Raw genomic sequence first — 20,627 nt, 5'->3', positions numbered from 1 at the left:
CTGGCGACGAAGGTGGGATCTCGAGGCTAAGGAGCACCAGAACCGAGCTGAAGCACGGAAGAACCGAACCCAGCAAACTCAGGGCAGAAACGCGGAGATGGCCAGTTACACTCCGCCCGCGCCGTTTGACCCAGCCAGAGAGAAATGGGGAACGTACATGACCCGTTTCGAAAGCTTCCTAGAAGCAAACGAACTGCAAGGAGTTCCAGACAACCGCAAAAGGGCATACTTCTTGAGCCACTGCGGTCCCGAGGTCATCGACATCGCGGAAGCCCTGGCAGAACCAACGCCGGTACAATCGGTATCGTGGCAAACTCTGCAAACCCTACTAAAAAACCATTTCGCGCCAACGCCGTCCAAATACGTGCGGCGTTTTGAATTTGGAGAGCGCCGACAGCTAGAGGGAGAATCCATCGGCGACTACATGGCCGCCCTGCGGAAAGCCTCCAAAGACTGTGGGTACCGAGACCTGGACGAGGCGCTGCTGGAGCAACTCATCCGTGGGGTCAGAGACATGCGTTTGCGGAGGCGACTGCTATCGAAAAGCAATCTAACGCTGGCAAACGCCCTGGACGAAGCCAGAGCGCATGAAATGTCCACCCAAGCGGCGGAGACCCTGCAACAGCCACTCACACCGAAGGCGAGCACAAAATCAACCCCGGTACACCAAGAAGAGGTCCAAACCGAATCCGACGGTGAGGATGAGGAAGGGGTTTGTCGAACCGAGAAACGCGGCAAAGAAGACCGGGACGAATGCGGAAGTTGCGGAGGTCAACACCAGCGTCAACACTGCAAGTTCAAGGACGCTACATGTCGGCGGTGCGAGAAGAAGGGGCACCTAGCTCAAGTCTGTCGAGCTCCCCAACCTTCCCGCCGAAAATTCAAATCGGCCAATCAGAGCGCGGGATCGGCAAGGCGACCCGTGATTGGCTCAAACAAAAAGGGCGCGAACTCGAACCAAACGACGGTGATCATAGGTCCACACGACCCGGGTGGAGAAGAAGATCTTCACCAAGCCCAAAATAGAAGGAGTACCGTGCCGACTAGAAGTGGACACCGGGTCAGCGATCACCATCATGTCCTGGGACACTTTGGCGAAAGCGTTGCCATCAGTCGCAAAGCGCCACCTGCAAACACAACGGCTACGAGTCCACGACTACCAAGGGAATCGCATCCCTGTTCGAGGGACCACCTCTGTCCGAGTCGAGTATGGACCACACAAGAAGACCCTGCCCATCACGATCGTCGAAGGGACCCTGCCTAGTTTGTTGGGACTCGACTGGTTCCGTGCATTGGGCATGGGAGTGACTGGCATCTACAGAAGTGACTGTAATCTAAAAGACATACTCATGAACGAGTTCGAAGATGTCTTCAAGGACTGCCTGGGCAAGTACAAGGGGACCCCTATTTCCTTCAACTTAGACCCCCAGGTAGCCCCCATTAGGTTAAAGGCAAGGAGAGTCCCTTTTGCCCTGAAACCTAAGATTGACAAGGAGATAGATAAGCTCATAAATCAGGGGATTCTGGTGCCAGTCGATCACGCAAAGTGGGAGACACCAATCGTCACCCCAGTCAAACCAGATGGGTCAGTTAGAATCTGCGCTGACTACAAGGCGACGTTAAACAAAGCCTTACAGAAAAGCGCTTACCCGGTTCCCGTGGTGCAACACTTGCTGCACTCGTTGGGGCAAGGGCAAGTCTTTGCAAAGTTAGACTTGGCTCAAGCCTATCAACAACTGCCCGTAGACGCCAACACAGCCGAAGCCCAAACGATTGTAACTCACAGAGGTGCTTTCAAGTGTACCAGATTACAATTTGGGGTGAGTGTGGCACCGGGGCTGTTCCAAAATTTAATGGAACGACTTCTGCAAGGGCTCCCAGGGGTAGTCCCCTACTTCGATGATGTATTGATATCAGCCGAAAATTTAGAGGAATTGGGGGAGCGTTTGAGAAAAGTTCTGGGCATTTTCCGGTCAGCCGGACTAAAGGTTAAAGTGAACAAATGCCAGATAGGGGTAGAATCCGTCGAGTTCTTGGGCTACCGAATAGACAAGAAAGGAATTCACCCCACTGAGAGCAAGGTCAAGGCAATCAGAAAGGCTCCAGCGCCCAAAAACAAAGCAGAGCTACAGGCATTCCTGGGGCTAGTGAATTTTTACGCGGTCTTTTTAAAAAACAAAGCGACCGTTGCTGAGCCGCTGCATAAGCTTCTGGGAAAGAATACTGTTTGGTCTTGGGGAAAGTCGGAAGCTAGGGCTTTCGAAGCAGTAAAAAACCTACTCTCGAGCGATAGCCTATTGATTCAGTATCATAGCTCATTGCCATTATTACTGGTTTGCGATGCCTCCCCTTACGGGGTGGGGGCTGTGCTCAGCCACAGACTTCCAAACGGCACAGAAGCCCCAATAGCCTTCTACTCCAGAACGATGTCCTCGACAGAGAGGAACTATAGCCAGTTGGATAAGGAAGCGCTAGCAATTGTGTCAGGGGTAAAAAAGTTTCACGAATACGTTTTTGGTAGAGACTTTGAAATTGTTACTGACCATAGACCGCTGTTAGGGATACTGGCTGGCGACCGCCCAACGCCTGTGGCACTTTCGCCACGATTGACCCGATGGACTATCTTCTTAGCCGCTTATTCCTACAAGCTGCAGCATCGACCCGGAAAAGAAGTGGGGCATGCGGACGCCTTAAGCAGATGCCCACTACCAGGGCGATCAAGACCCCACTCCGGGGACGCCCATCCTGCTAATTGACTCTTTGGACTCTGGCCCAGTCACATCTAAGGAGGTGGCTCGGGCATCATACCGGGACATTATTTTGAGGACTGTACTCGGTTGGGTACAAAGAGGGTGGCCCGCTGCGCCGGGCGAGCGTTTTAAGGAATTTGTAAAAAAACGTGGGGAACTATCGGCTCAAGGGGGGTGCCTGCTATGGGGAGATCGAGTGGTGATCCCGGAGAAATTGAGGGAAAAGGTATTGGACCTTCTCCACGAGGGTCACCCAGGGATCGTAAGGATGAAGGGGCTAGCGAGAAGCTATGTGTGGTGGCCCTTAATGGACTCAGAAATTGCTGAAAGGGTAGGGAAATGCCAGGCGTGCCAAGAGTCCAGACCTCTACCCCCAACGGCCCCAGTCAGGGAATGGGAAAAACCCCAAGGGCCCTGGTCGAGAATCCACATTGATTTTGCTGGCCCTTTCCACGGCCAAACCTTCCTAGTGGTAGTCGACGCTTTCTCTAAATGGTTGGAAATCATTCTCATGAGATCCATGACAGCCGAGGCAGTAATCGCAGCACTGCGGCATCTCTTCGCAACCCACGGGTTGCCCGACACGCTAGTATCCGATAACGGCCCGCAATTCACGGCAACCCAGTTTGAGGAATACTTGGCAGATGAGGGCATCCGACATGCCCTCTCTGCGCCTTTCCACCCTGCGTCGAATGGCCTTGCAGAGCGTTCCGTCCGGAGCGCTAAAGAGGCATTGTCCAGACTCAAGCCAGGCGACTGGCAAACAAAGATAGATTTCTTTCTGGCCGTTCAGCATAGAACCCCCAGCACTGCCACAGGCAGAAGCCCAGCCGAATTATTGATGGGACGGAAGCTCCGGTGCCCACTCGACCGGTTAAATCCCCATTACACACCAGAGGTTTACAAGGGGGAACGGGAAAAAACGAGAGAAATGGGCATAGGCGACTGAGTGTGGGCCCGCAACTATGGGGATGGCCCAAGTTGGCTAGCAGGGCAAATCATAAAAGCAACCGGTCCAAAGTCATACTTGGTTGAGTTAAAAGACAACCGAGTATGGAGGCGCCACATAGATCAAATCAGAAAAAGAATAACCGAACAATCCGAACTCAATGAAACAGACCCTGACCACACATTATTTGACCCCACAACTGATTTAAACCCGGGAGAGGCGCAAGACTTAGCTGAGTCCCCGGAGGTCCAGCGACGCCATCGGGTTCCCCTTGGAAACAGCAGGGACGACTCTGCAGGTGATCCAGGGCCGGATGGCCTAGAAGAAGAGCCGGCGGGTAATCCAGGGCCGGATGGCCTGGAGAAAGAGCTGGGAGGAGCAAACAGCCCCTCCGACCAGCTCAACCCACTCCCAAGGACTGAACCGCGCAGGTCCGAAAGAATCAGGAGACGCCCAGGTTATTTGCGTGACTACGTCGAAAAATAACATGTAAATAATATGTAAATAATAGGTAAAGTGTTTTCTGGGAGGGGAGGAGTGTTATGTATCTTTAAATGTTTTGGCGGGAAACAAGCACGTTGCTGATTGGTTGAAGCCGCCGGTGGAACAGTATATAAGGAGAGGTTTTTCCCCAGCCAGGTTGCTGGGTTTACCCTATATTAAAGAGCTGTTGTCACTACCCTGGTCTCCAGCCTCGTTACTTCCCGAACTTAACAAAAACAATTAACCAGTGGAACGGCTTGCCTTCAGAAGTTGTGAGTGGTCCATCACTGGAGGCTTTTAAAAAGAGACTGGACAATCACTTGTCTGGAATGGTATCATGCTTGAGCATAGGGTTAGACTAGAAGACCTTCAAAGTCCCTTCCAACTCTGTTATTCTTTTATTTTATTCTTTTATTTCTCATTTCACAACAATTTCTTCTTCCATATCCCATCACTTATCTATAAATAAATCCATAAAGCATCATCATTTCAGTCTTGATGTCAGTAAAAGTCCATTAAGGGTTACTACAAATAATTTATCTATTTAACTCTGATTATATTTCTTTCTTTTACTTCTAACAACTTTGATTTTTTTTTTAGTTCCATCAAATAATATTCCAGAACTTGATTTCTCTTTATTTTTTTCTTTGTTCCTTCTCACAAAATTCTTCAAAACTTTAACAAGTCCCTTTGTATATTCAATATAGGAAAATATTCAGGTCACCTTTCTTGGTTTGTTATTTTTATATCCCTTTTAATTATTAATACATCAGTTGTTTCTTTTGTACATACAGTATAACATACGTTTCCTGGCATTCTTGTAGCCTGCCATTTTTAAATCCACTTTCAAATCAGTCTCAATCTGGTAAAACTTGTTCCTCTTCCATAATATCTTTTAAACACATTCTATCTGCAGTGGCAGATATTCTTTAAATTAGCTTCTAGATCCATTGCTCAAAAATATCCTTCAGTATGTCCAGTGTTAAAATATTTTGCTTCGTTTTATAATTGCTAGTTGTGTTTGAATGTTCCCCTTTAATTATAATCTTCAATTCCTTCTAGTTCCCATTATCTATTTTTTTAAGTATTATTATTTTATGAATTGAAAATAAACACATTTTCACACAAGATATTTTTCTTCCCTCTTTTCAGTATATTTAATAATAAAAATGAACTTTCTGAGTTAGCAGCAATATATTCAGCCTATATATTAATATTGATAATTGAACTGCAGGTTAAAAATTGAAGATGGACGTGTATAGTATATATAAATTTTTTGTTCCTTATTGTGTGTGTGTGTGTGTGTGTGTAATGATAACAAATAATGCCACCCAAGCCAAATAAGCATCTGAAATATGTCTTAGAGAATGTATGTGTAATCTCTATGTATATTGGGAAAAGTTTTCTGTCTTAGGAAAAACTGAACAGAGATATATACACAAATTATTTTACAAATCTTTTAAAAAATCAATGAAGTCAGATGAAATACTGATTTAATAAAGTGAGCAAGAACATGGAATAAATTTACAGTGAATAGTATACTGCTATGAATAAGAAACCCTGCTTGTAAGCATAAAACTATCAAAGCAAGTACCAAGTTAGGCTGAAAGTTAAAAACATACACATGGATTCTACATACCTAAAATAAAAAACCATAGGACTAAAACCATGATGAACAATATGGATGATAGCAAAAGCCTTTAGTGCATTCCAAGAACAGAACTTTTATGTTTGCAGGTAGTCTTTAACTTACATTCATTCATTTAGTGACCATTTGAAGTTACAATGGCACTGAATAAAGTGATTTATAACTGGTCCTTGGACTTATAACCATTGCAGCATCCCCATTGCCACATGATAAAAATTTGGGGACTTGGCAAGTGGCATGTGTTTACAGTGGTTGCAGCATCCTGGGGTCACATGGTTGTCATTTGCAACCTTCCCAGTCCGCTTCCTATGAGCAAAGTCAATGGGGAAAACCAGATTCACTTAACGACTGCCTTGATTCACTTAACAACTGCAGTGACTAGCTGAACAATCTGTGTGGGGGCTCCCACACTCTGGAACGAACTTCCCCCGGGTTTACGCCAAATACCTGACCTTCGGACATTCCGTCGCGAACTGAAGACGCATCTTTTTATTTGCGCGGGGCTGTCTTAAATTGAATTTTATCTTTTATCAATTTTTAAACGGGGTTTTTAGTATTGAAATTTTTAATTGTAGGCTAATTTAAATAAGTTTTTTAAATAGTATTTTAATCTGTATATTGTATTGTTTTATCTTGCCTGTACACCGCCCTGAGTCCTTCGGGAGAAGGGCGGTATAAAAATCAAATAAATAAATAAATAAATAAATAAACAATCATGGTAAAAAAAAGATAATAAAACTGAGAATGATTCACTTAACAGCCACCTTGCTAAGCAATTAAAAATTTGGCCGCAATTATTGTTCTAAGTCACCACAATTGTTGTCAGAAGACCCATACAGTCTTTAGCACGTAGAATTTATTTTTCCTGTTCACCCTGAAGCAGGAGATCAAAAGTACACCCAAGAAACCATTTCCTTCCAACTATGCAAGCCACTGACTGATATCTAAATTTTACCCTTACATTGGAAAAATGGACTGCATTCTAAAACAGATTCAAATGAATGAATTCTTTACAGACACATAGCTTTATAGGTGGATGGATATTTATTAACCTAAATAATATTTACTACACGTTCTTTCCTTTTTGTTGATGAAGTGAACTGGGACAAAGTGAAGGCTAAAAAAAGCACTGTGAAAGCGGCCCCAAGATACAAAAAGGCTTTATTATATTCCTACTTCATTTCTGAAATTTGAAATTATTTGAATTAAAGCTCCCCTAATATCCATCTAATTTAGATTTAATAAGGAACTTTGAATCCCTTGATAAAATAGGTTATTAAAAGTATACTTCTTGTAGTTCAAACAGCAGCCAGTTCTTCGGAGCAAGAGACTGTTAAGCTGTTTTCATGACCAGCTGGAATTGCCATCACAGAAAATAATCATTTTAATAAGTCAAGAACTTGCTATTTACAAACATGAAATTTAGAGAAGAAAGAAAGCTGGGAAACCCTGCAGGAATCAATCATTAGCATAAACACAAAACAATCACACTAATTTTGTACAAGTTATCAGGGAAGTTGATGTGAATGAATGACAATCTCTGTTGATGCTACTATATATTCTTATGTCACAAATGTGGATGCTTGTCCAAATTTCATTTCATTCTCTTGCTTTGGAGTAAATGCAACTTCCATAGTAATACTGCCAGTAGACAAGTAATTAGTTGCACAATCTTGATTAGCAAAATTGGGGTTTGGGGGACAAATGCAAGCTCATAGAATAACATCTGGCTACCTGTATCTGGACTCACTGGAGAAGAGCCACATGCTGGGAAAGATTAGGGCAAAAGAAGAAGGGGATGACAGAGGATGGCTGAAGCAGTAGGCATGAGCTTAAATGGACTCCAGAGGATGGTAGAGGACAGGAAGGCCTGCAGGAACGTTGTCCATGGGGTCATGATGGGTCAGACACGACTTCGCAACTAACAACAACAACCCGTATCTGAAGAGTCTCAATAAAGGACAAAACAGAATATGAGGTGCCTTCCAGTCAATGCAACTGGAAATACACATAGGATATACATTGTTTAAAAAATAGACAAATTTTCCTTCTCCAAGGGTAGAGGATTGAAAATCTCATCCATAGGGACATGACCTGACGTAACATCTAAATCCTTCTGGTCTGAAAGCTTAAAGGAAGATGGACTGTATTGTGTACATCAGTCTAAGACATATAGACTGTATATAAGACTAATATACCTCCTGTGGTGCCTGATCAGGTTCTTTACTTTCTAAATAGCAATAGCGCTTATTTACCGCTTTATAGTGCTTTACAGACCTTTCTAAGCAGTTTACAGAGTCAGCATATTGCTCTCCAACAATTTGGGTCCTCTTTTTACCGACCTCGGAAGGATGGAAGGCTGAGTCAACCTTGAGCCTAGTGAAATTTGAAGTGCCAAACTGCAGTCAGCCGGCAGTCAGCAGAAGCAGCCTGCAGTACTGCATTCTAACCACTGCACCACCGTGGCTCATAAATGATTTTTTAAATAAAATAAGGTGCTGCAAAACAAAATGATAGTTTCCAGCATAATGTTTATTTTCAATATCTATCTGCCTAGAAAAGAAAAAAAAAAGACTTGGCAATAGGGATCAGCTATTCAACTCTATGCCAATAGAGATCAACTAGGAGAGATGGCAGCGCTGGCTGCTTCATTAAAGAGCAGTGATAATGATGTTTTGAATTGGCGAATCCCTCCCTTTAGCAATCATTGTCACCTGCTTTCAACACTGCACAAATGCCCATTGAGTCAAAAAGATACATTTGAGCCAGAAAGATGCCTTCATCAAGTTACAACAGCATTGGCTAAGAATGGCTGAATATGTGCTTTTTTTTTCTTTTTTCAAATCCAGTTTTGTTCCCTTCATTTACATTTTTTTGGGTTACCTAGAAAAGTACATATTTTGTACACATGTTGATATTTATTTATTTATTTATTTATTTATTTATTTATTTATTTAATCACATTTTTATACCGCCCTATCTCCCGAGGGACTCAGGGCAGTTTACAGCCTATTAAAAACACAAATACACAAATATAAATACAAGATAAAACACTAATTAAAAAACTTATTGAATAAGGCCGAATTTAAAATTATAATTAAAATGATAAAACCCCATTAAAAACTAAATTAAAATTAAAATCCTAGCCCAGTCCTGCGCAAATAAATAGATGTGTCTTAAGCTCGCGGCGAAAGGTTCAAAGGTCGGGAAGTTGACGGAGTCCCGGGGGAAGTTCGTTCCAGAGAGTGGGAGCCCCCACAGAGAAGGCCCTTCCCCTGGGTGTCGCCAGTCGGCACTGCCTGGCGGACGGCACCCCAAGGAGTCCCTCCCTGTGAGAGCGCACGGGTCGGTGGGAGGCAGTCGGTGGCAGCAGACGGTCCCGTAAGTAACCCGACCCTAAGCCATGGAAAACTTCAAAGCGTTGAAGATGGTTACCAAGACCTTGAAGCGCACCCGGAAGGCCACAGGTAGCCAGTGCAGTCTGCGCAGGAGTGGTGTCACATGGGAGCCACGAGGGGCTCCCTCTATCACCCGCGCAGCCGCATTCTGGACTAACTGGAGCCTCCGGGTGCTCCTCAAGGAAAGCCCCATGTAGAGAGCATTGCAGTAATCCAGGCGAGATGTCACGAGAGCATGAGTGACTGTGCATAGGGCATCCCAGTCTAGGAAGGGGCGCAACTGGCGAACCAGGCAAACCTGATAAAAAGCTCTCCTGGAGACGGCCGTCAAATGGTCTTCAAAAGACAGCCGTCCATCCAGGAGAACGCCCAAGTTGCGCACCCTTTCCATTGGGGCCAATGACTCGCCCCCAACAGTCAGCCGCGGTTGCAGCTGACTTACCGGGGTGCCGGCATCCACAGCCACTCTGTCTTGGGGGGATTGAGCTTGAGCCTGTTTCTCCCCATCCAGACCTGTACGGCCTCCAGACACCGGGACAGCACTTCGACAGCTTCGTTGGGGTGGCCCGTTGTGGAAAAGTACAGCTGAGTATCATCAGCATTTATTTATGCCTTTTTGGCACGATTTCCTTTAATATGTACATATTTTGACCCAGTTACATCATAACTTTTGAAGAACTGCAAAAATCTGTAGGATAAATGAATTACAGTTGCTGAAATGCCTAATAAATTTTATTTATTATTTTATTTTATTTTATTTGAATTTATATTCTGCCCTTCTCTGAAGACTCAGGGCGGCTTACATTGTGTAAGGCAATAGTCTCATCCATTTGTATATTATATGCAGAGTCAACTTGTATTGCCCCCCCCCACAATCTGGGTCCTCATTTTACCTACCTTATAAAGGATGGAAGGCTGAGTCAACTTTGGGCCTGGTGGGACTCGAGCCTGGAGTAATTGTAATTGCAGGCAGCTGTGTGTTAATAACAGGCTGCATTAGCCTGTTGAGCCACTTCCCAGCCCTTCCGTCTGCCATCCTCAGTCTCTCTTGTAATTGGCAACTTTCCTTCTCTATAAAATCCTAGAAGAAGAAAGCAACTGGCTCATCTGAAAGAGAATAACTGAGGGCTTTTCTTGTCTTCCTCCCTTGTTGTTTTTAAACTGCCACCTTCAATCTAGTTCTCCACAGGGGAAAAAAATCAGAAATTGTATAGCTGAGATTGATCCATAAGTGGCAATAGAGGAAATGTGATGATTGATTCAGATATTAAAAAATCATGGACACATAATACAATGGGATTTATTGGCCAATTGCTCTATGTTAAAGATAAAAATGACAATATTTTGTTACTCTAATTTGTTTAGCAATGACACTAAGAAAAAACCCCTGTTTCTTTCCAGGGAGGCTGTTAGATTATTTACAATGGATGTAAATAATTAGATACTGTAAATAACTGACTCCAATCCATGCTGCACTATTCTACATATGGCTGTACTCCTGAACCAATATTCTGCTTCACAGAGTGTTTTTTCCTTGGAGCATAGAAATATGGACCTGTATCCAATATTAAGCCATCGCTCTAATGAAGATTTCCATGAAAGCAAAGGAGAAGGCAATCGCTGCTAATTCACCTCTGCAATTTCTTGAATCTATATATAATTATCTCTATCTGATGCTCTCCAGAGATGTTGAGAATATAGATGCTGACTTTCAAAATATCGATATAGCCTTTTGCAAGTCCATAATAGGAATTGTAATCTCCAAAGATCTAGAAAAAACATGTGTTCACTAAATTTGTATAAACCTTAAACCTTGAGCTGAAATGGGATATTCAGAATGGACATTCATTTCTCCAAGAAGGAGCAAGTAGTTCTGAATCTACTCCATCAAGACACAGTGGTTAGAGTGCAGTACAGCAGGCTACTTCTGCTGACTGCTGACTGCCTGCAATTTAGCAGCTCGAATCTCACTAGGCTCAAGGTTGACTCAGCCTTCCATCCTTCCGAGGTGGGTAAAATGAGGACCCAGATTGTTGGGGGCAATAGGCTGACTCTGTAAACCGCTTAGAGAGGGCTGTAAAGCACTGTGAAGCGGTATATAAGTCTAAGTGCTATTTCTATAATGATTATGGATTTTCATAAAACTCCAATTCATAAAACTCTACTTCTACTCCTTCTGATATTAAGGTACTTATACAAATCATAAAAATGACATTTCTTGCCTCCTTATGATAATATGCAAATGACATAATTAATGGAAATAATGCAAATATTTTAATATTTTAAAATACTAGATGACTTAGCTATCTGGCCTAGTAAGTTATCTGTTTTGTGCAAAAATTCAATAGTTTTTCCTTATGCTACTGCCTGAGCCCCATTTTTCCTTACTAACCCAGTTTCCATTTGCAAAAAAAATATTATCAACTAGCTACCCAACCTTTGGCAGGGGAGTTTCCCAGACAAAAGAACATTGTCAGTGAAAATGTAATTCTATTACAAAACAGGAAGTTTTCTGTCCCCATCAATCTCCACCATCTTATCTTAATGAAAAACAAAGCAGTTAGGACCAGCTAAAATCTTGTTCCAAATCTAGATACTGAATCAGACTATTACATAATTGATGTGTTTCTGAAGTTCTGGACTGAACTGGGCGGTTACTTTTAAGCAATGGACAAAACTGATGAATCAGCTAATTAATAGGGAAGACTATTTTAACCCTCTTTAATATACTGCACTAGCACTTCTCAGTTGCTTTTTAACACTGTGATTAGAGGACTTAATAAACTGACAATTTTCTTCAAAATGTGTTTTTTGGAGATCTGTCTGTCCCTTCTGTTAGGTGGACCATTTGTTTAGTATGCACAAATTAGCTAAACTGAATTTGGATTGGAAAAATAAGGGAAAAAATGCCCTAAATGATGAACCTAGTAGTTAATCAGTATGTTTATTTCACCTGCTAAGTGATACTGCATCATTCAGTACCCTGGGGTGCTTCGCACCATTTCTTCAGTGGTGTTTATCAATTTGCATAAAATTACATTCAGAAATATAGGTCATCCCTATATTCACTAGCAACAGATCAGTTTAATAATATTATAGAAATTAATCATGTTTATATGACTGAAGGCAAAAGGTTTAGAAGTATGAGGCAATAAGCAAATCCCTCACCTCTCATAGTTGCAGCAGTGCATCACTATGCTTACAACACAATTATGTGCCACTTTGTGTACATATGAACAGATCCATAGAAAGGGAAATCCCTCACGGTCAGGGTTCTGTCTTATGTGTTCATGTAATCATTATGGTTTATCCTAAACTTTGTGCTAAACTTTGTGTACATATGAACAGATCCTTATCCTAAACTTTGTGTACATATGAACAGATCCATAGAAAGGGAAATCCCTCACGGTCAGGGTTCTGTCTTATGTGTTCATGTAATCATTATGGTTTATCCTAAACTTGACATGCAGAAGAACCCCAGATAGTTCCCAACAAGACCATCCAACCTTCACACACTTTCTTTAAAAAGGTGCCAGGCTTTGAACTTCCACATCAGCAATGGATAATCCTGAATAGGCTTCACACCTCACACAGCATCTGTCAGGAATCTCTGTAGAAATGGGGCATAGTATCTTTCCCTCAGTGTGACTGTGGGGTCCTGCATCAAACTGTAGATCACATAGTGACCAGCTGTAATCTCAGGGTATATACTGGTCCAGAATCAGATTTTTTTTAATATAAATAATGCTGTGTTTAAGTTTAAGTTTACTTTATTGTCATTGCACCCCATACAATGAAATGCCATCTTCAGTGTACATCATACATAAGAAAACTATAAAAAAAAAAATCAAAAACACACATCCTTCACATTCTACACAATTGAATTGAAAACCCCTGATACTGCATTAATATTGCACTATACAGTAGAATTCAACAAAGTTACTGCTCTGGGATAGAAGCTGCTTTTCAGCCTATTTCTCCTTGTTTTTATTATCCTGTACCATCTGCCAGATGGTAATAGTTAAAAAAAAAGGGTTCCCAGGATGAGAGGGATCTTTAAGAACCTTTTGAACTTTCTTAAGGCAGTGGGAGCTATAAAGCTCTTCCAAGGAGGGGAGAGGGCAACCAATGATCCTCTGGGCAATGATGTTAACCTTCTGTGTTAGATTCGGGCAATAACGAGGCAGGAGACCAGATGAGTAACAACAGCTCTTTAGTTTATAGTGAACCCAGCAAAAGCAACGGTAAAAAACCCCTCCTTATATACAGTTCAGCTGGAGGCTTCAGCCAATTAGCAACGTGCTATTTCCCGCTCTATTTTCCCTCCAAAACCCTTAAAGATACATTACACTCCTCCCCTCCCAGAAAACTTTTTACCCCTATTTACATAAAATGAATAATTATTTTCTCGTAGTCACGTAAATGCAGGCGTCTCCTAACTCTTCGGACCTGCGCAGTTCATTTTCTGGGAGTGAGTCGAGCTGGCCGGAGGGACTGTTCGTTCCTCTCAGCTCCTCCTCCAGGCCATCCGGCCTTGGATTACTTGCAGCGTCGTTCCTGCTTTCCTTCGGAGGGACCGGTTGGTGTCGCTGGAACTCAGATAAGTCCTGCGGTTTTGTCGGGTTTGAGTTAGCTGTGGATTCAATCATTGGATAGTCAGGGCCTGTTTCGTCTGTTTCTAGACTTGTGGCTATTCTTTTTCTTAACTGGTCTATGTGGCGTTTCCAAACCCGGCCATCCTCTATTTCTACGAGATATGATTTTGGCCCGGTTGTTTCTAGTATTGTTCCCTTTTGCCAGTTTGGGCCTTCACCATAATTGTGTGCCCATACGGAACTCCCTACTGTCAATTCTCTTGTTTTGCCCGGTGTTGTTTTGTACCCGTCTGGTGTATAGTTCGGGTTTAACCGGTCTAACGGGCATCTAAGCTTTCTCCCCATCAGTAGCTCGGCTGGGCTGCGGCCAGTCGCTACACAAGGGGTTCTGTGTTGTACCGCTAAGAAGGTGTCAATTTTTAATTGCCAATCCCCGGGTCTGAGTCTGGACAATGCTTCTTTCGCACTCCGGACGAAACGCTCTGCAAGGCCGTTCGTCGCAGGGTGGAAAGGCGCCGAGAGGACATGCCGGATGCCCTCTTCCGCCAAGTACCCCTCAAAAAGGGTCGCCGTGAACTGTGGCCCGTTGTCTGAAACGAGTGTGTCTGGTAACCCGTGTGTTACAAAAAGGTGCCGCAGGACTGAAATTACAGCCTCTGCGGTCATGGATTTCATTAGAATGATTTCCAGCCATTTGGAAAATGCGTCTACCACCACTAAGAATGTTTGGCCGTGGAAGGGGCCGGCAAAATCGATATGGATTCGGGACCATGGGCCCTGGGGTTTCTCCCACTCTCGGATTGGGGCCGTTGGTGGTAGTGGTCTGGATTCCTGGCATGCTTGGCATTTCCCAACCCTATCGCTAATCTCCATGTCCATCAAGGGCCACCACACATAGCTCCTGGCTAAACCCTTCATTCTCACGATCCCAGGATGGCCTTCGTGCAGAAGTTCCAGAACTTTTTTCCGCAATTTCTTTGGGACCACCACTCTATCCCCCCAGAGCAAACACCCCCCTTGCACCGACAATTCCCCGCGCTTTTTTACATATTCCCTAAAACGCTCACCCAGCGCAGCGGGCCATCCTCTTTGCACCCAACCCATTACAGTCCTTAATGTAATGTCCTTGTAAGAAGCCCGAGCCACCTCCTTGGAAGTGACTGGACCAGAGTCCAAAGAGTCAGTTAACAAGACGGGTGTGCCCGGAGTGGGGTCTTCGACAGTCGCGGGTAAAGGGCATCTGCTCAAGGCGTCTGCATGCCCTAACTCCTTTCCTGGCCGATGTAGCAGTTTGTAAGAATATGCGGCCAGAAAGATAGTCCATCAGGTCAATCTGGGCGAAAGTGCCACGGGCGTTGGGCGGTCGCCAGCCAGCAACCCTAGTAATGGTCTATGGTCTGTGACGATTTAGAAGTCGCGACCAAACACATATTCATGGAACTTCTTTACCCCGGAGACTATGGCCAAGGCTTCCCTATCCAACTGACTATAGTTCCTTTCAGCTGAGGACATTGTTCGGGAGTAAAACGCTATAGGGGCTTCTGTGCCATTTGGCAGCCTGTGGCTGAGCACAGCCCCCACCCCGTAGGGGGATGCATCACAAACTAGCACCAATGGTAGTGTGCTATTGTATTGGATCAATAGGCTATCACTAGACAGGAGGGTTTTATTGCTTGAATGCTCTAGCTTCTGCCTTTCCCCAAGACCATGCAGCATTTTTCCCTAGTAATTTGTGTAGCGGCTCGGCTATAGTTGCTTTGTTTTTTAAAAAAACCGCGTAAAAGTTTACTAGACCCAAAAACGCCTGCAACTCTGTTTTGTTTTGGGGTGCTGGGGCCTTTCTGATTGCCCTAACCTTGCTCTCAGTGGGGTGGATCCCCTCCCTGTCTATCCGATAGCCCAGGAATTCTACGGATCCTACCCCGATCTGGCATTTGTTTAATTTGACTTTTAGACCGGCGGACCGGAAAATACTTAAAACTTTTCTCAGTCGCACCCCAAGTTCTTCCATATTGTCGGCGGATACCAGTCGTCATCAAAATGCAGTACCACCCGGGAGCCCTGCAGAAGCCGCTCCATTAAATTTTGAAATAATCCTGGTGCCACACTGACCCCAAATTGTAACCTGGTGCATTTGAAAGCACCCTGTGCGTTACGATTGTTTGTGCTTGGCCGTGCTGCTATCTACGGGTAACTGCTGATAGGCTTGGGCCAAATCTAGTTTGGCAAAACCTGCCCCTGCCCTAACGAGTGTAGCAAATGTTGCACCACTGGGACGGGTAAGCGCTCTTTGCAAAGCTTTGTTTAGCGTCGCCTTGTAATCGGCGCAAATCCTGACTGACCCGTCTGGTTTCACTGGGGTGACTATGGCGTCTCCCACTGCATGGTCGACTGGCACTAGTATCCCTGGCTTACTAGTTTGTCCAGTTCCCGGTCAATCTTGGGCTTCAGGCGAGGAACCCTCCTAGCCTTTAAATGGATAGGGGCAACCTGAGGGTCTAGGTTGAAGGAGATAGGGGTCCCCTTGTACTTGCCCAGGCAGTCTTTGAAAACGTCCTCAAACTCTTTCATGAGTTCGTCCTTGAGGTTGACTTCATTTCGGAAGACTCCGGTCACTCCCATGCCCAATGCCCGGAACCAGTCTAGTCCCAACAAACTCGGCAGAGTCCCATCGACGATGGTGATGGGCAGAGTTTTTTCGAACTGTCCATACTTGACGTGGACGGTCGTCGCCCCTCGAACAGGGATCCTGTTCCCTTGATAGTCCTGCACTCGTAGTTTCTGTGGCTGCAGTTTGCGTTTCGCGATAGCCGGCAAGTTTTTTTCTAAATTGCTCCAGGACATGATCGTAATTGAAGATCCAGTGTCCACTTCCATTCGGCACGGCACTCCTTCGATGAGTGTTTTAATAAAGATTTTTTTTTCTAGGCGCGTTGATGCCTGGCCCACTCTCACGGCGGTCTGATTCAACTTCGCGCCTTTTTTACATTGACCAATCCCGGGCCGTTTCGCGGTTCCCACGCTTTGATTGGTCGGTTTGAATTTTTGGCGGGAAGGTTGGGGCGCTCGGCAGGCTTTCGTGATGTGCCCTTTTTTTTCACATCGCCGACATGTGGCATCCTTAAATTTGCAATGCTGCCGTTGGTGTTGGCCCCCGCAACTCGCGCATTCACCCCGGTCTTCCCTCTCCGGCCTCCCGGTGTGGAAGACTTCTTCCTCTTCCTCCTCTTCCGACTCGGCCTGGACTTCCTCGTTGTGGACCGGGGTTGTTTTCGCTGCCGCCCCTGGCGCAACCGGCTTTTGTAGTGTTTCTGCTGCTTGGGTAGACATCTCGTGAGCCCTTGCCTCGTCCAGGGCGATTGCGAGCGTTAGGTTGCTTCTGGACAGCAGCCGCCGTCGCAAACGGATGTCCCTGACCCCGCAAATTAGCTGGTCGAGCAAGGCGTCTTCCAAGTCTCGGTACTCACAATGGTTCGCGGCTTTCCTCAGTGCTGCCATGTACACACTGATGGACTCGCCCTCTTGCTGCATGCGCTGCCTTAATTCGAACCGTTGAACGAACTTGGAAGGCGTTGGTGCATAGTGGGCTTTCAAAACAGTCTGCAGAGTTTGCCACGGTACCGCTTGTACTGGCATTGGCTCCGAAAGCGATTCCGCGGTGTCGAAAACCTCTGGACCGCAGTGACTCAGGAAATACGCCCGTTTCCTGTTGTCCGAGACTCCTTGGAGCTCGTTGGCTTCGAGGAAACACTCGAAGCGAGCCATGTATGACCCCCATTTTTCTTTGGCTGGGTCGAATGGCGCTGGCGGTGTATAGCTGGACATCGTTGCTAACTGCCCTTATTTTGCTGGGTTCGTTCCTGGTGCTCTTTTGCCCCGAAATCCCACCTTCGTCGCCAGTGTTAGATTCGGGCAATAACGAGGCAGGAGACCAGATGAGTAACAACAGCTCTTTAGTTTATAGTGAACCCAGCAAAAGCAACGGTAAAAAACCCCTCCTTATATACAGTTCAGCTGGAGGCTTCAGCCAATTAGCAACGTGCTATTTCCCGCTCTATTTTCCCTCCAAAACCCTTAAAGATACATTACATTCTGCAGCACTGTCCTATCTGCCACTGTGCAGTTAGCAAACCATACACAGGTGCAGTAAGTTACGATACGCTCTATAGTGCAGTGGTAGAAAGTCACCAGCAATTTTTCATTCAGTTGTTGTTTCCTGAGAAGTCTCAGGTAGTATAATCTCTGCTGGGCCCTTTTGACCAGTGCTGCAATGTGTGCTTCCATGGTTAGGTTCCATGGCCTAGACTTTGATATTTGAATATAGACCTTTTTAACATTTATATTTTATTGTGCTTTACTAATCTAGGTAAAATGTTAATATATATTTCTAGGACTTGTATGATACGCCATACATTAAATAATATTTACCGTATATACTCGAGTATAAGCCGAGTTTTTCAGCACGTTTTTTGTGCTGAAAAACGTCCCCTCGGCTTATACTCGGGTCTATACGGCTTATACTCGAGTTTTTTTTTTTTTTAAGCCCCTCGGCTTATACTCGAGTATATACGGCTTATACTCGAGTTTTTTTTTTTCTTTTTTTCACATTTTACCGGACGGCGCGGGGAAGCCCTGCCGGTGCAGTGAGAGGGCTGGGCGGGGGAGCCGCCAGCCTTCTCAGCTGAGGGAGGGAGGGTTCAACCGTAGGTGCCTCATTTCCCACCCTCGGCTTATACTCGAGTCCCCAGTTTACCCCAGTTTTTGGGGTAAAATTGGGGACCTCGGCTTATACTCGGATCGGCTTATATTCGAGTATATACGGTATTTAAAATAAATAAATTTTAAAAGTGTGATTTTTAGAGCTTTTAATTTAATTAATTTAATTTAATTAATATTTTTAATATTTATTTAAAATAAATAAAATTTAAAAGTGTGATTTTTAGAGCTCTACAGTCTATTTGTGAGAACATAGCCCCTCATCTTAGGAGAGACAAAGCAACCAAGTACTAACAAAAAAAAATAGGAAAATAAAATTAATATTTGAAATAAAATTGTATATCATATGAACATCATTATTAAAAAAATCACAATCTTATAAAATTTGATTTATCCGCCTTAACTTGAAATATTTCAGATAGCATTGAAATTGTTCAGTTGTGAATATCAAGAATGCCCAGAAAACTTCCTTATTTAGGCAGACTCATTTGTTTCTGTCTCATTCTTTCTGCATAATTTCTCTCAGGAATGGTACTATAAATGATACCGTCTTTGGCTGTAATCTCTTGTAAATAAACCTGGATTTTTCTTATCTGTTTGCACTGGGTTGTGCCCTGGATTCCTGCACTGTGAACTGTAGTTTCTAGGCAATGCCACAACAAACAGAAATTCTCAATTAGAAAATGTTCCAGATATGTCACTGAAGTTAGGAAGTTATCTGTCATAAAAGTGTGCTAATGTATCTCCAGCATCTGAATGTTAATGTGAATCAATTTGTAGACTCAGTTCTTTCATGTTTTCTGCCTAATAGATGTTGCCCAAGAACAGAAAAATGCAATATAATGAACAGTTTTGATTACGACATTCAGCAGTATATGCAGATTACTTGAAGTCAACTCCCAAAGAGCCTGGAGCTGAGTGCCTGAGTTGTCCATTTGTCCGGGAAGGAGGCCATTATTTCAGAAAAATAATGGCCTCCTGCACAGTAAGACACCTGCTACAAATTTACTGGGGATGCCTTTGAGCAAAATGCTTCTGGGTTCATAGCCACATGTGCAGGGCAACATGGTCTCTTTATTGCAAGGGTTCTTCTGTTTGAAAAACTGAATGTTTAGCTAAAACAAAAGAAAAATCTACCTTGAATATTCAGTTTTATGTGATACTGATATTTGAGGGGGATGCTTTAAAGCTATACCAGGGGTGTCAAACTCATGTTGTCACAGCAGCATCTTGTGACATATCGTGACTATTTTTTGCACTTTGCTAAAACAGCCGTGGGCGTGGCCAGCATGGGAGTTAATCTGGCCCGCAGGCCGCGAGTTTAACAGGCCTGAGCTATACTGTATAACACTCATTCTAGATGTTTTAGCTCTATGGTGTTTGTTGTTTATAGGTGTTCTTACTTACTGAATTAAGGCACCTTTCTCCAACTGGTGCTTTCTAGGCACATTGAACAATCCCAATCATTTCATTAACTAACATAGCCAGCCAGACTGGCTGGAGATTATTCTAACAACTGGAGACTCTCAGTTAATAACATGCTGCTTCCCCCCTCTCTTCTTGGTCTGAGAATAATTATGTAGCAATTTATAAAAGGAATAAATACATAACTTCAAAATAAACTTTAGGTATTACAATTATACATTTTCATAAGACATCTCTCTCACTCAACTAGTTCTACTAGAAATGCTTCTTCATTCTGCAGATTCCATTATTATTCCATTATGTTAATGTCATGTTAACACATGCATTTATTCACAAGTTAAATGTTGGTAAGCAGTAGCTTGCTCATCAATATTTCTGTAAGTATACTAATATGGTTTGCTGTGACTCTGCTAGAGAATTTCTATAAAAGTGAAAACTGGGTTGTAAAAGTTTCTCACTGACCTTTGTGCAAGATAAGGAGAACACAAAGCCATATAACTTGCAGATCAAAGACACCAGCTGAGACACAAAGTATATTTATTCTGGAGGAAAGGACACTCATTAAAGCCCAGAGGTCACAGTTGTTGATAGTGCTTGGCATCAAAGTAATTCATTAGGAAGTAAAAGAAAATAAGGACAACAAAACCAAACAAGAGGGAAAGA

At 43.9% G+C, this 20,627-nt stretch overlaps 1 pseudogene; it reads left to right on the top strand.

Annotated features, from left to right (window-relative positions):
• Positions 1-1,133: 1,133 nt before the first annotated feature.
• On the top strand, positions 1,134-19,954 carry LOC131190734 (uncharacterized protein K02A2.6-like; annotated as a pseudogene).
• Positions 19,955-20,627: the final 673 nt, after the last annotated feature.

This window comes from Ahaetulla prasina, chromosome 2 (genome assembly GCF_028640845.1).
Source record: "Ahaetulla prasina isolate Xishuangbanna chromosome 2, ASM2864084v1, whole genome shotgun sequence".
NCBI lineage: Eukaryota > Metazoa > Chordata > Lepidosauria > Squamata > Colubridae > Ahaetulla > Ahaetulla prasina.
Note: the sequence above shows the minus strand (reverse complement) of the source record. Positions and strands in the feature narration are given on the sequence as shown.